The sequence below is a fragment of the Mercenaria mercenaria genome, chromosome 2, assembly GCF_021730395.1.
Source record: "Mercenaria mercenaria strain notata chromosome 2, MADL_Memer_1, whole genome shotgun sequence".
In the NCBI taxonomy this organism is placed as follows: Eukaryota; Metazoa; Mollusca; class Bivalvia; order Venerida; family Veneridae; genus Mercenaria; species Mercenaria mercenaria.
In genome coordinates this window covers 114182895-114200353 of record NC_069362.1, presented here as the reverse complement: position 1 = coordinate 114200353, position 17459 = coordinate 114182895, and the positions used below count along the sequence as shown (strand labels likewise).

The 17459-nt window shown below is 33.9% G+C and overlaps 1 protein-coding gene across 1 annotated transcript in view; it reads right to left on the bottom strand.

The window, feature by feature from the left end:
* The window catches only part of LOC123565009 (uncharacterized), a 118648-nt gene that overhangs the window by 45989 nt on the left and 55200 nt on the right, over positions 1-17459 (bottom strand). The window lies entirely within an intron of this gene.

Sequence of the window (17459 nt, the reverse complement as noted above, 5' to 3'; positions counted from 1 at the left end):
GCAGGCGGAATTATTCCACTAACTTGGAAATTTACGATACAAGACACTATTATTAGTGTATGAAGGGTTTTTTATCATTAAGACCAAGTATAATACTTAAGTCATATGATCATTTTGAGGCCCGTTACCTAAAACTGATCTTATTTCCATATAGCCGCTCTTGTAGATACTCCTACCTACCAAACTATTGATAAATGTTCAATCACAATTGCGAGAAGAACTATGCAAAAATGTTGTCAGATAGTGCATATTTTATCACAGCAGAAATTGTTTTAACTCCAATAAAATAAATTGTGATCCACCTTTCCGCTGAAATTTAGATATATTTGAGAAAAGCGCATATCTCTCACAACTGCCTAATGATCTGAATAGTTAGTCTGTCTTTATATACTGTTTACTCACAGAAAATGTACCTTTCATAGTTTTGGAGTAAGTGTTGAAGAAAATGGCCTTTAATACTGTTGAAGTCAGTTTTGGAGTTAATGGGCTTTCAGCAATTCAAGAACCATAATTCTGAAGTGCTCTGGGCAATTTGGCTCGTAATCGAACTTGAGCGAGGACTTATTGGTAAACACATTTTGTTGTTGTTGTTCTTCTTGGCGTTCACCGCCTACACTCTCACCACTGATCCAGCAATGAAGGATGCCGTCATCTTCAGGCCCTTCTACTTGCCGTGCACTTTGGTTTTCATTGGGGTGCCGTTTGGCCACACACTTTTTCTTTGGTTTTCCAGACGTGGACATCTCTGCAGAATGTGCTCAGCAGTTTGCTGTTCCAGACCACAGGGGCACATCGGAGAGGGAGACAAATATTGTTCGAGTTTGGCGAGGTTCGGAGAACTGTTCAATTACAGCGCGGACGAGATTTGTGACAGACAGACACACATACGGACATACAAGTTTTGATCTCAGATCACTATCAGATACTGTAAAGAAAACAATTCAACCAGGTTCAGCGGGTATTAGCCAGTGAATGGGAAAGAATTTTTGTCCATGGGACAATAGCCCGTCATACACAATAAAGAATGCGACATTAAAAAATTTATGTGACATTCAGAAATTTCTATGGAACAATTGCGACGTGTGTACTAGGAATTTGCACTTGGTGTATTAACTCTTATCATGCTCGACACGATTATTTCTGCCTTTGAGACCAGTGTTGATAATGATCAGCCTGCACATCCCTGGTGAATGATCATAATGTGCACTGGTCACCATTTAGTCAGTATATTTTGGGTTTGCATCCCTTTAACAATTAATGGTATTCTCCAATTGAAAGATGGACAAGTGCATGATAGATATTTAGCAGGGAAATTTATTTATTCATTTATTTATTTGGGTTTCACGGCGCACCAACACAGTATAGGTTATATGGCGCCAAACAGGACTACAAATTTCGGTTCCACATCTCATTTACATCGAAATAAAAACATGAGGTATGGAATCAAAATTTGCATACCTGCTGAGAATCACAGAGTTACTTCAAAACCAAGTGTTAAGACCCTTTTAGACGCCTCTTACGATCATGCAAGGGTAAGGCAGTGGTAGGATTAACAGTAAAACTTTGACGACAGAGAAAAAGACTGTCGTCAAACGACGGGATCACCTCGAGCAGCTTGTGCACAGATGACCTACAGTTCTATCTAATTGTCAGCAATGGCTGCTTGTGGCTGCAACATTACGTTCATAACCTTTGCTGCTGTTATAACCATTGACATGAGCCACAACATGAGAAAACCAACATAGTGTATTTGCGACGAGCATGGGTCCAGACCAGCTGCGCTTCCGCATTATGTTGGTTTCCTCTTTCCCAATACTTTTGATTATTTGACTTTATGAATCTAACCGCACAAAGCCATGTGCAATTTTGAAAATTGTCATTTTCTAAAAATGATGTTATGCATACATTCTTAACATTTAATTATAAGCCTCATGACACTTTAGCATATAATGGTTATATAAAATACTCTCGTTAGACTGAATTACGTATGTAGAAGTCAAGCGCCGAATTATGAGAGTTTGTTATGAAAGCTTTACAGCGGTAATCATTAGTCTGTCAAAAATACGATTTCAAAGTTAAAACAACATGGCAACAACATGAAACCAGGTTTCCAAAATTCGCGGAAACCGTTCTTATATTAACATTGACCTTGACCCGAGTGACGGAATACAATTCCAAACTTTGTCTCACCAACAGCTATCTATTCACCAAATGTGGTAACCAGTGATCTATCCAAAGTCTAAGTATATTGAGTGGAAATAATTTTCTACTTCGAGTAATAACGGCCTTGACCCATGTGATCTTTAAGCTACATTTACCCCAAATTCAATTTTAATACAGCGGTCCAAACGTAAGTGGGAACTGTTTTTTTATTATTATTATTTTAGTAACAGTAACCTTGACCTTAAAATAAAATCTAAACTTTGATCCTATTAAAGGCGACCTTAAGGTAAGGTTATTTTTTTTTGAAAGCTCGGTTAAAACATCTTTAATTAATATAATTTTTGTCCCATTTTCAGTCAATTTGCGCGTATAGTGTGGGTGCAGGATGGGTGGCGGCAGGGGGAGGGGGCATCATTTCACTAGTATTTTCTAAGAATTAAGATTTGTAGTCGCATCTACGTACACAATATAAAACAACTGAATTTTAGATAAGTCGGTGCTTTGTTATTAAACACCCTTGAACCGTTCATACAACAGGTATTTATACATTCTTTTATATTCTTTTGAACGTAGATTACAAGAGGATTTAAATCTTCCATTAAGGTAGTAACCTTTTTACGCCTGTTGTTACACCTCAAAATGGTATCAACGCATTTTGGTAGTCACTACCAAAGTTTGGCCGAGTTTTGGTAGCGACAAAATGCGTTGTAAGGGTACATACGATGTGTTAAGGATCATGGAATGGAACGTATTTTGGTATTACGCACAAAAGAGAGAGATGAAAGGAGGGAATGTCTCCTATTAGAAAGAAAGGGGAGGAGTTCGGAGTTCCCATCCTGAGATATAGTTTTCATATAAAAATAATTAAAATGTAGATTCCTGAGCGTGTGAAAAAGCTCATGTTTTCAATGTACCAACATTTAGTCGAGTAAAGGACATACTCTAAACATAATATGCCACTGAACATCAACTTTAAAGGTGTCAAATAAAAAAACATAAATCTTCAAAAAAAACTACACATTTTGAAATATACTACTAAACAATATGATAGCCGTACAATATTCCCTTAAAGTCTAAACATGTGCAGAGAAACGAACGATTTTTACTATTTTCTTAGACTGACATGGGTGGTCATTTTTTCCTACTTTCGTGTTTATTGCGTTTCCGTCATCGGTCGGAAATTCTTCGGGATCACTTGATTTTAAAATTAATTCAAACGAATATCCGTTTTAAGACGTGCCACAAAATAACTGTATTCTTTTGTATATACATGATTTGCATGAAAAATACGAGATATACAAAATTTAGTTTCAAATTGAGAGTGACATGTATTAGGCCAAGACAATGTGTTTAATGTCTAAAATTTTATTGAATTAAAGCAGCATGCCTCCAGATCGTTCGACAACAAAAAAGAAAAGTAATTCTTTTTAGATATCTTAAAATGCTATATTTCTTAAGAAGGCTTTAAAACTTAATTACTGACCAACTTTATGTTACGGAAACACATGAGAATTTGCTGTTTTTACTACTTTTTACGATGAAAATCGAAAAGCGTTTGTCACGCTTTTACTCCAGGTAAACTGTCTCGATTATAAATATCTATATTTTGAAGTCATTATTCACTACTTCAGCTATAGCGCTATTGGTTACGACGACGGGAAAATGTCTTTATTGCCGCGGCGGTTCAGGGTTCGATTCCAAGCGCGGTCATATTTTTTTTCTTGATTTGGAACATTTAAATATTTTAGAAACAAAAATTCATATTCTAATGTTCATAATATGACCAAACTTCAATTTGAAAGAAAGATTATTTTTTAGCCAAACCTGGAGGCATGCTGCTTTAAAGTAGCAATATGTACATAAATCAGTGTACTTAGGTAATTCAATCACATTTTATTTGCACAGTAAGATAGTTAAATCTGACTTAAGTACTTGATCTTCTAAACGAAGATCTAAGAACGATCCATTCACATTCGTCTTCTGTATATTTTGGATTTCCAATATTGCTATTTTTAGTTTCGCAAATCTATTTTTATTTGAAACAATCAGACGATATGTTCGAATGTCAGGGAGTTAGAAAAATATGCAGTCAATCCAGGACTCGAACCCGGGACCCCTAGCTAACCGGCTATATGACATATTACGATATAGGTAACAAGGTACAGTTACCTGCCCTTTGTTACCCAACTAAAGGAAGTGTATCGGAGAGAAAAAGAGGTCCCTCATTTCATGATTGATTTGATTGTAAATAGATATTCTGAGCTTCTGAAAGTAGCCAAATTTTATAGATCTGATGTAAATGAAGAGAAAGGGGTAAAACATTTCTGGAAAATCATGGTTTCTTGTGCAAATGACTGTCTGTGGATTTGTACAAACAGTAGGCTGGACCGCTTCACTTTGTAAAAATGCAATACACTATTCATTCTGACAGATGTGAGGAGAAAAGTAGCAGGTCAACAGGTCACTTCAAAGTGATTTTTGTGTTTCTCCTGGATAGATTTCTGAAGAGAAGGTATTTGCATTTGTCTTCAGAACATTGTGTCAAAGCCTTGAATTGATATATTTGTATGTAACCCTATGGGAAATTAATTGTACTTTGGGGCCTGATATAAGAATTGTAAATATCAAAAATCAAGGCTAACTATAGATTTGCAAAATGTAAGTTAAGCTCTGATTGGTTAGCGAAAGAGTCGTCAGAACGAGGCTATCAATAGCTCGTTCTCATGCAGATCCTAAGCGTAGCGTAATCACACCCTATAAACGACTGTATTTCCCCTCTTCCTCTTGCGAGTGATCAAAACAATAAACTGACAGCTAAACGTTGAAAGACAACATTTTATGATTTGATGATTTGCTTTCAAGGTATATATATTTTCATTTTATTAGAACCTGAACATGACTTGTTTCTGTATATAATGTGCTAGTCTGATGACAGGTAGAATTATAGCAAAAACTCGATTGATCACTGATTTTGTCCAGAAATTATACATTGTCGGCATCACAAGTACTTATTTTCTTGCTGGAAGAATGACCTATATGTAAATTCCACTGTTTCATGGATAAAGAAACAATACTAGTTTGGTAAAATGAAATAAAATCATTGATAAATTCTCGAATTTGTTTATAACCGTAAAGGAAAGAAGATTCAGTACTATTTCCTGACTGTATGCATGCTTGCTTAATTTCTGTACAAGTGCTTGCGAGTTTGGTAGAAAGACTGTATGCCTGTTTGTGAGTGACTTCTTTACAAAATGTCGGCGTTTCCTATGCTCCTGTAGTATTTCTTCATATTTAGAACCCGCAAACAATGTTTGAAGGAGGGTGGTATAAAGCAGTCACCATGCGGTCTGTCTGTTCGATCTGTTTGTATATGTGTCCTCATATATTTGGTCGTGCAATTACTTCAGTGATATTGCACCTACCTCTCTCAAAGTTCTCATACAAACATCGGCCATATGTAGTAAAAGCCCATCTTATTACTTTCCTTTTTCTTTTTAAAGTTACATTTAAAGGAGAAACATGGTCTGTGTTTCTTGTCAGTGCCATAACTTCTTTATGCATTTAGGGATTTTGAAATAACTTGGCACAAATGTTCACCATTATGAGACCGTAATGCGACGATGTGTCTCATACAAGACTATATTTTCTAGAATTTCAAACCAACTAATATATAATCGCAACTGCAATAAATAACATGTGAGAATATGAACAGTAAATGGGGTGAAGCGGCGCCAGATTGAATTCACTAATCCTTTGTGGATCGCTTTCTTGACAGCGTCGCACAGTAATCAGCTTTATTTTAGGTTTGTCTTTGTATTTGCCATAAACACATGCACTTTAACATGAACCTTATCTTATTTTACTGAAAATACATTCTGAGAATGAAATAAGTCCCCATTTTACAAGCAGAAGTGCCATTAGAGGAAAAAAATGAGGGTCTATTACCTCACCTGAGCAAGAAGTGCTCTAGAAGAGCTTTTGTGATTAACCTGTGTCCGTCGTCTGTTGTTGTCAGGTATTTTTCCCGATATCTGGAGTAATGGTGTTATTTACCTTTGTACAAGAACAAGGGTAGCATTAATAACCCTGACAATTACAGGGCATAACTATATTAAGCTGGTTTGGAAAGTTGTTCACGTCTTTATAAAACACTAGGTTAAACACTTTTAAGGTCAATAACATATTGTGTGAAGAACAGGCTGGATTTAGAAAACATTATAGCCTTTTGATCATATATTTCTTTAAAATTGTTAATAGATATGTATTTTGTCAATAATAAAAAACTGTACTGTGCTTTTTTTGGATTAACCAAATTTCTCTCAACTCAGTCAATCGTATTGCTCTGCGGCGAAAGATTCTAAGTTACAATATTGATGGTAAATGTTTTAAAATTATTCTCAACATGTATGATAACTTGAGTGAAGTCTTGTGTAAAATCAAACAATACTCTATCTGATTTTTTTGTGATACAGGAGTTAGACAAGGTGAAAATCTCTTTCCTATTCTACTTTTTTTTTAATTCTGGAATGATTAATAGCTTTTTGTCTAGTAAATTTCATGGTCTTCAGTTATTTTCTGATAATGCTAGTAATATGTTAAGTGATAACGATTTTGAAGTTTTCTTCTTCGAGTTATATTTGCTATTGTATGCTGATGACACAGTCATCTTAGCAGAGACACCTAATGACCTCGAGTCAGCTCTTAATGCTATGTCAGAGTATTGCACCTCATAGGGGCTAAAGTTGTCATATTTTTGAAAAATAAGAGAGGTATACGTAATGCTTCAGTATTTCAATTTGAGAGTGGTAATATTTTAGAAATTGCTGACTACTTCTCATACCTAGGTATTCAATTTCATTCAATGGCAAGTTCGGTAGAACTGAGGCTCATTAGTTGATCAAGCACGCAAAGCTATGTTTGCAGTTATTAGTAAATTCAGGAAGTTGTTTTACCTATTTATTTGCAGTTGCACCTTTCGATACCATGGTTACTTCTATTGTCTTGTACGGCTCAGAGTATGGGGGAGGGGTTGAAAATTTAGATATTGTTGATAAATTTCAGTTGAAATATATAAAACTTTTTTAAATTTGAAGCAGAGTACCCCTAATAACATGTTGTATGGTGATCTTGGTATTTTACCACTTTCGAGTCGTAGAGTGTTAAGTTTTTGAAGTAAGTTAATAAGCTCCAAGGAAAATAAAATTTGTAATATTTTGTACAGAACTCTCTCACTGTCTCAGAGGCAAAACAAGAAATTTAACTGGTTATGTTATTTTAAAGAAAGTCTTGATTCTCTTGGTATATCTAATTAGTCGTTAGATCAGAAGATTCGCTCTTGTAACTCCTTCTAAAATGTTGTTAACACTTGAATTAAAGATCAGTTTATACAAAACTGGAACTATTCAGTTAATAACCCAAGCAAATGTTTAAATTATAGAATGTATAAACAGGAATTTGTATTTGAAAAATATTTCAAGCTTTTACCTTTTGATCTTAGCATTTCACTTTGTAAATTCAGATGCATGAATCATGTTGCCAATAGAAAAAGGTAGATTTGAAAACAATGCAGGAGAACAAAGTACTTGTCATTTGTGTAACAGTAACATATTTAGGAGATGAATTTCCTTTTTATTACAAATATATATTTCAATGTTGATAAAAAATGTAATATATTTTTTTCTATCAGCAAAATTTTATTTTAAATATCCAGATACTCTCAAATTGTCTGACCTTATGAACAATTACAATAAGAATACTTTGTTAAAACTGGCTGTTTTCTGTAAGAAAATTATGTCTGCTAGATAAATAGTTAGTTCTCATCCTCCACATCATCAGTTACTTCTGCAACGATTTGTCAGATTTTACATGCCAATCTGATTTTGTTACTATGACTTGTTATTGTTACAATTGTTGTCAGAGGCCCTTATGGGCCTTGACTTGATTAATAAACTGTAAACTGTAAAAAGCAATGAAAATGACCAAATTCGCAAGGACATATTCCTGGCGTGTGTGCGTTATCACTATCAAATGCAAACTATTTCTAAAATGAGAAATAGCGGTAAATCTTGACAGTCAGTAAACATGACGGCTGTATTTGTAATGATAACATGTTTATTTTATTATTGAGAAACGGGGTTAAACCATTAGGCCATTCAGCTATTTTGTGCTGCTTTTGAATCTTGTTGACTGATTCACCATGAAGTTAATTCTGAATTACTAATAAGGACTTAATCGACTTTTTCGATAATATATTTGTTATCCTTTTCTATTTATACGTTCATCCGCAGGATACTTGCGGATGAAATAGTTTTGTTTGTTGTTTTTAAATCAGAGGATCATTTTCTTGCAGACGGACAGACAGACGGGGGTCAACCTAAAATCCTCTCACTGATATGTTGAAATCGTAAGGTAACATTACTTCGTGCGATTTCCATAGGGAATCGACGATTAATTTCTTGCAAGACATGGTAGGGACCTTGTGTATACATTCAGTTTCTAATTCGTATTTTATGATAGTATATTTGTGTAAAGCCAACTCTGAACACTTGCTTGTAAACGATGCTGAAGCATTTAATTAATTATTTAATTAAGTAGGTTAGCGAGTCACAGACACTCAAATCCAACCACCCCCAATGGATTAGTATAAGCATCGCAAGGGGGGGGGGGGGGGGGAGGTGGTGGTGTTGGGTTCGACATTTAATAGCAGTATAAACATGACGACTGATTAAAAGAAACAATTTTATATGCATATTTTTTATTTCATTTACGCATTTCAAGGACGTAAATCGCCTTTTGTAATCGCAAGATGGAATACAGTATCATTCGCAATACGAATTCAGATCAAATATCAAAATTGGCAAGCGGCATACGTAAATGTTTTTTTACCGACTAGAGAAAAATAATTTCATTCAAAACGCAGCAGAAACAAAACATTTTATTTACATACATTTATGGAGTATGCATACTTATTACAGAAAACAAAATGGATAATTGGATTACAAATCAATTTGGCGTGGTTTTCATCATTTCGTGACATCGTCGAGGGAATTTTCATGCAATGAGTGTGATCAGTCAACATTTTTTAAACATTACCTGTCAGTTGCATCTATTATATCATCATATACACATATTTATGTTAGACTTATCGTTTAACTTAAATACACATAGAGTGTAAAGCCAAATAATGAATTTAATGACGATTCGTACCTTTTCCGTGTCATTTTATTGTTTTGATCACTCGCAAGAGGAAGCGGGGGATACAGTCGTTTATAGGGTGTGGTAATAGGAGATGTACTTTAGTCAGATTGTAAGATAGTTATTCATTTATATTCTCAAAACTATGCTGAAAAGAGATTGACCGAATAAGTTTGCAGATTAGTTGCGAAAGCGCATTTATTCGGGAAGGACCTAAATTGTACACCCGAAAACTTGTAGTATAGCTGTTTACACAACTGTTCTATTGTTCTCTGCGGGTTAATAACCAAAATGAATACCTACATACCATACCTGCGCACGTGCACAAGTATCATACCATACCTGCTCTCGTGCACAGGTATTATACCATACCTGAGCACGTGAAAAGAATGTTAGATGAGTTCAAACTGTAATGTTTATTTAATGCCATGTTTATTGTCCCTAAGTATTGACCTGACACTCAAGAATATTCCGTATATTTTCCGTAAATTAATTCTCGGTGTCTTAAGTTAAATAGCGATATAAATATTGCGTATATATTTCTTTATAATTTTCACAATGTCACATGTTCAAATAGCTGTGCCGGCAAAACGTTTAGCTGCTAAACTGCATTTTTGGCTCAACTCCAGCGTACTGACCATTTCCCCCCAAATTTTATCGGTAGAAATATTGCCATATTTATCTGATCAAACCTTATTGTCTATAAACCGTTATGGAAAATGTTGAATAATACAGTATTTAAAAGTATCTTAGATAAAAAGACAAAATATTTCTCACCAGCGTTTCCTGAAAATGAATACTAGATCTACAAGAGAAAACAATCAGATTTCGTGAAATATGTTACACAGATATTGTAAGAGTAAAAGTAACATCAATAACAACATTACATTGAATTAAAAAAAATGTTCTGAGGTGATTTTGAACTCGTGGTATCGTGCGTGGCAGTCAGACAGCTACTACCACTATGCCACCGTGCCATTGGTTATTTATATTGGTTATTTCAGGATACAAATATTTCGTAAAATAATGGAAACCCCCGAAAATACTGGTGAAGAAAAATGAGTGCCAGGTCAATACTTACGGAAAATAGACAATACCTACGTCAAGTAGAATTTACACATGTATACTTCTTTTTTAAATATTGTATATTTTGACCTTTGAATTACGATCGTCATGTTTTCATCTACAAGATACATTCACGGCTCAGTACTTAACAGGGAGGAGCAGAAGAAGAAGATAATCATTTTAATTATTGTTGTTAGATGGTGATGATGATGATGATAACGACCACGACCACGACCGCGACGAAACCGTAAATGCAGAGTCCGAAACTAATCATGAAAAATGTTTTCTAAGCATGCCACCGAAGTGTGAAGTTGTGCATTAAAAGATAAAAAAAAATCTGCCAACAAGCAGTGCATTTACATTGGCGAATAAGCAGAACTTTCATCAACTTTTTTAATATCATTTTACGTATTTCAATTTAACTGCTGAAGTTAAAGTAATTCCCAAAATAATTTATTTTCTGACTGGGAGAAGGAAAGACTTATAAATAAATAAATAAATAAATAAATAAAAACTAACAAATTAAAATGACGTTGTGTAAGTCGGTTACTTACCTCTTAGATCGGTGTTCATGAAATGAAAATACCCGCGCTCGTGCGGTAACACCTCGAGCGCTACGCGCTCTCGGTGTCACGATTCGCACGAGCGCGGGTATTTTCATGTCATGAACACCTCCTACTCGGTTAGTAACCTACACATATTACCTGTATTATAAGAATGATTTTAATGAAATGTTTGTGTGTTACAAAAATGTTAAATTCCCTAATAAATAGTATGCTATGTTTGTAAACATCACGTTATCGTTACAGTTCGTTTTTGTAAACATCATGTTTGTAAACATTAAAGATTGCATTTTGTAACCTTAATTCCGGCTTCCTTAGTTTAGTGTTTCTAGTTAAAGAAAAACTTGAGCACAAGCTGAAACAAAACATAATAAAAAATTAGAAAGGTCATTTTGTTAAGTAGAGAAATTTTGGTTTGAAAACGTATAAACACGTATGACCTAGTAATCGAACTTGTAGGGATTGTAACATATTTTGCAGTTATTTATAAATTATATAACCTCGTTTCGGAGCATTCTTCCGAAAATAATCGAAGATGCGCAAAGAGTTCATAAGCAGTCGGTAAACATACTTTCGGTTTGAAATACTAGTTGCCAAAAGTTTTTTTTTATTTGCTGGTTATTCTTGAACATATTCAGGACTATTTGGTCACATCCGATGCAGCGGGTAATATTTTCTGTAAATATGATGTCTCGGCTACAAACTCTGGTTTTCATATAATACTCGTTCGGGTCTTAGTAGTGGACCTTTAGAACAGATGTAACATTTTAGGAACTTACATCTGTACATTCAGCCCAACGGCAATCCTACACCGCCGGGTGTAAGAAAGTGTAACACAATGATAGCTCGCAGGTCAGTTTTCAGTTAATTCATCATTGTGTTTATTTTATCTATTACTGATTTTGGTAGATAATCCTGATAATTCTTACAAATGATACGAATTCTGTTTACATGCGTAGGTCATTGTTGGTATTTACTACTCAAGCAAATTTCGTAACATCGGAGTGTTTTATCCATTACGTTTTGGCCTAAATGACTTTGTTTACTATTATTACCGATCAGATATTGCGAAATTCTCAAATGAAATTGATTAGGTCAGCCTTAATTACTTTATTTTTGTTTTCGATGGAATTTTCATTAATTGGCCAGAAATGTTAATTACTTTGTTTACCTGTTCAGCATATTATTGTTGTTTACAATTTATACAAAATGAATCACCGTTGAATGTTTTATCTATTAGATTTGACCCTAATTATTTTGTTTGTTTCAGTAACAGTCATTTATTTACGAAAATACACATTGGTGATTGATTCTACATCTGTTGTTTACTATTATATGAGTACATAATGGACGTTTTGATTGACATGTTTTGAAATTGCTTTGAATATTTTGAAATACTTGTAAACATGTTATTGCGTTGTAGTTCGTAAAAACAGGTATAAATACTCAGAGAATTAAGAGAAGATAGGAGAATGGTGAGAGGAGGACTGAGTCAAGAAAAGAGAGGACTGAGTTAAGAATCAGGAAGTTAGAAATGTTTTACAAAAATGGGATCGGATACTTGGCAGTTCGGATCGGTTCAGATCAGCTCGGTTAAGTTCGATTTTTTGGGCTCGGGTTTAAGAGCGGGTTAAAAATAACTGTGGAAGTTTTAGAATTGACTATTATGTTATAGAACTTTTGGACTTAAGAATAAAAAATTAATTAAAAGTTTGACGCGGGAAAATACTATTTAAAAAGCTGATGTATTTATACCTGAATTGACTGTTAGTATAGTTGACGTCTGTATAACCTTGTAAATAAAACCGAGTGTGAAAAAACTGCTGACTTTCTCAATCTATGCAACCAGTGGTGGTGTTACATGGATCGTTTCTGGTGCACATGTGACCAGGATTTCAACAGAACATTTTTGAACGAACAAAAAATTTGTCGCGGATATCACAACGGAAGTACTTAAAAGAATATAGCTTGAAAACTACATTTGGAAATATTGAAGCATCAATTACAGAACAGAAATTCATACAAAAAATAAAGAATAAAAATTTAACTGTTTTCCTTGGAAAATTATTAGTACATCAATGCCGGATAAAACAACGAAAGACCTGAGGAAAACGAATCTGGTATTCATTACATGGCGAAATATTGTAGCATCAACAATGAATTAAAAGTTCGGAAGCGCAGAATGCTAATAATAAAAAAAAACTGATAAGAAAAATGGAAAAGAACTATATGACAAATACGGAACTACTGTCGGAGCTGGACAACGAATCGCGCAGAGAAAGCAAATCGTTATAAAGACGTGCAACAGGGCCGTGCTACAGAAAATAGCGACTGCAGGAACTCAAGTAAATGTTTCTAAGGAGGAAGGGAGATATATAGATTCCAGGAATTCATGTAAAGTAATATCTAAGGAAGGAAAGAAGATGCAGAACTCCAGTAATAAAATGAGGTTAGTGACTGTTCAAATTTATCCTCTTAACCATAACGGTAGCTGTTCGAAATCGTAGAAATTCTCGTAACTGTTATAACTTAAGTTTCGGTAAAAGTAATTAAAACTCTTTTCTTGTGAAATAAGGTAGAAATAATTTTCTGTTCAAAATAAAGTTAAGACACGAAAGTATAATTAGTAAAATATATCTAGTATTTTTGACAGGTGCAAGTTGAATTAAATAGGATGGCTCGGAATGTTAAAGATTTCTTTAGTTTTTAAAAGTTATAGAAGCAGAGATTATTGACAATAAACTTTTTTTACATGGAACCAGATCACAAAGTTTTTTTTTTTGTTGTTGTTGTTGTTTTTTATTTCGGAAATACTAGAAATTGAAAATCAGCTCATCCTTTTTATACAAATTCGAATAACCGATTAAATAAAGAAATGTTGATAGATGAAATTATCATTGTGAAATTATCATTGTGCAGCCTATTTTTTAATTCAGGCAGGAATGTAGATGTATACTCTTAGCTCAAAGAATGTTGTATAATTCATAGTTAAGATGTGGGTGAGTCTTAAAACGTGGATCATACATGGCATAGGGCATTAATATACTGTAGATATATATGAGACGGAAATAATGTCTTAGAGCGTGAGTAACGCATATATATCATATTTAAGATGTAAGAAGTCTTAAAGCGTAGATAACGTGCAGTATAAGAATTTATAGGGAATATGACGTGTGTAACGTCTTCGGAGCAAGTGCAATGCTCAACTATTGGGAATTAGTCGCCAGTAATGCGATTGTTGTAAAAAAATAAATGTAGAGGATTTTGTTCTTTGAGTCAGAGGGATTGAGTGGCTACTTTGCCTGAATTATTAGGGATGAATGTACAAGAACAATAAATATGATGTACATTTAAGATATGAGGCAATTTTAAAACGGGACGGTTTTAAGTTCACAAAACCTTACTTTTTTAGGGAGAAATAAAAAGATGAGTAACTATGTTTAGATTCTGAAGATGATTTCATGAGCTAAATTTTTCAAGGCAGGACATATAAGAAATTTGAATTTAATTAAAGATAATATTCCGAACAGTTACCAGTGGTTTGCAGAGATTCTGAACAGTCCTAACAAATAAAAGGCGATGCAACTTTTAGCAGCAGATGATGTATGGTAAAACATGTTTAAAGCCATCAAAAAAAAAAAAAAAAAAAAAAGTTGAAGAAAATCATATGAAAGCTTATATGAATACAAAACGGATAGATAACATTGTACCAGCGTAAACAATAATAGCAAATCATCACAGGAAGTGCAAACGTCATCCGAAACTAATATGAAATATTCTATGATTAATTCTTGGGAAAAATATGCTGAATTGTGTTCATATCTTGATAGGAATATTCTAGAGACGTGTTTCTTTTTGTAGATGTGTTGTTTTTTTATCTTATAGAAGTGTTCCCTTATAGACGTGTGATTTTATTCTCATTGACGGGCTACCTTTTAATAGACGTGTATTTTTTTATCTAATAGACATGTTCCCTTTTACAGACGTGAATCCTCAATTTTATGTGTTTGAATTTGATTGTTATAGCTTTAGCAAAATGAAAACGTCAATAGCAACAGTGACATGAAACGATAGCAACGGAGACTTGTAAAAAATGCAGCTGGATGAAAAATGGAATTGGACAAAAAAATGATGCCGTAAATAATATTTTGTCATGCCTGTACTTTAAATGTTTTTGAAGAAATGTATAAGAAAAAAAATATACTACATAACATTTGCTTTGCAAATATGTAGAGTGAGGTAAACAAGTAACAGGTTATATATTTCGCTTGGTTATCAAAATTGTTGAAAAGGCAGTATCTTTGAATATAGGTGCATAAGTAAAGTTTTCATAAAAATAGTGGGCGTTATATACAACTGAAAACAGTGTCTGAGATAACAGCTTGATAGTTTACTTCTGATGCTCCATAATATATTTATCAAAATTATCTATAATAGGTGAATGCAAACGTTCGATAACATCTGAGAATCTTCATTACTATGAATATTCTCGATTGATTAGGATAGTGATGTAACACAATGATAGCTCGCAGGTCAGTTTTCAGTTAATTCATCATTGTGTGTATTTTATCTATTATTGATTTTGGTAGATAATCCTGATAATTCTTACAAATGATACGAATTCTGTTTACATGCGTAGGCCATTGTTGGTATTTACTACTCAAGCAAATTTCGTAACATCGGAGTGTTTTATCCATTACGTTTTGGCCTAAATGACTTTGTTTACTATTATTACCGATCAGATATTGCGAAATTCTCAAATGAAATTGATTTGGTCAGCCTTAATTACTTTATTTTTGTTTTCGATGGAATTTTCATTAATTGGCCAGAAATGTTAATTACTTTGTTTACCTGTTCAGCATATTGTTGTTGTTTACAATTTATACAAAATGAATCACCGTTGAATGTTTTATCTATTAGATTTGACCCTAATTATTCTGTTTGTTTCCGTAACAGTCATTTATTTACGAAAATACACATTGGTGATTGATTCCACATCTGTTGTTTACTATTATATGAGTACATAATGGACGTTTTGATTGACATGTTTTGAAATTGCTTTGAATATTTTGAAATACTTGTAAACATGTTATTGCGTTGTAGTTCGTAAAAACAGGTATAAATACTCAGAGAATTAAGAGAAGATAGGAGAATGGGGAGAGGAGGACTGAGTCAAGAAAAGAGAAGACTGAGTTAAGAATCAGAAAGTTAGAAATGTTTTACAAAAATGGGATCGGATACTTGGCAGTTCGGATCGGTTCAGATCAGCTCGGTTAAGTTCGATTTTTTGGGCTCGGGTTTAAGAGCGGGTTAAAAATAACTTTAGAATTGACTATTATGTTATAGAACTTTTGGACTTAAGAATAAAAAATTAATTAAAAGTTTAACGCGGGAAAATACTATTTAAAAAGCTGATGTATTTATACCTGAATTGACTGTTAGTATAGTTGACGTCTGTATAACCTTGTAAATAAAACCGAGTGTGAAAAAACTGCTGACTTTCTCAATCTATGCAACCAGTGGTGGTGTTACAAAAGGTTTTTCCAGCACAAGGTGAAAATACGAGAAAAAGTTATTTTCGCTATCCAAAAATACGTGTGCCTGATATTTACTCGGCCAACCTCGGAAATTCTCGGGGAATAAATTAATCGGTATCCCTAGGAATTAAATTCACCACCAGGTTGGGAAATTTAACTTTATTTCACTGTATTAAACAACATTGAAATATTCTAAAGAAGTTTGGTGGATAAAGGTTGTATGTCTATCTTGCATATACTTTTAAAGGTGTGATACAACCCGTGTTATGTGACCTTTTCTCGTGAATCTCCTGAATTTCTGAATTTCAAACAGTCTATACTCACAGGCGTTTCTGAAACTTGTCCCAGGGTCATGCGAACGACACACTAAATAATGGTGGTGAACAGATGCTACAAGTTCCTTCAATGTCGCTTTGTTAATGAGGAAATGCTTTCAGACAATGATGTTCTGTTTAGAAAATTCATATTTTTTTTCTAATATCACATGTGTTTCGGCTGTCCCTGTTCTATATTGCAAAAATCACGTATAATGTTTTTCTCTAGGTCTTAGTGTTTTTAGTTTTGCGTCTGACACACTTATTTAGGTACAGATTGTCCCTCATAGTACAGCTATGATTTTATTAACAAATACAATGCACTTTATTCCACTTCCATATGATAAGGAAAAATATTCAACGGCAATGATAAGACTATTTGTTTTAGTTGTTACGTCAGATGTGACGTCTAAAAACGTCATGTTGGCGTCTTGACGTTCCATACGTCACAAGGTTCACCGTTTTAAACATGTTTCCAGTAATATTTGTCTAGAATTGTAGTCAACTCAATTACGCTAGAAATAGGTATATGTACATAATAAAAAAGGTCATTAACGCAGTTCCTTGATATCACTGCAATAATGCTTTTAGATCAAGTCCACATCATTCTCGGCACAATACCT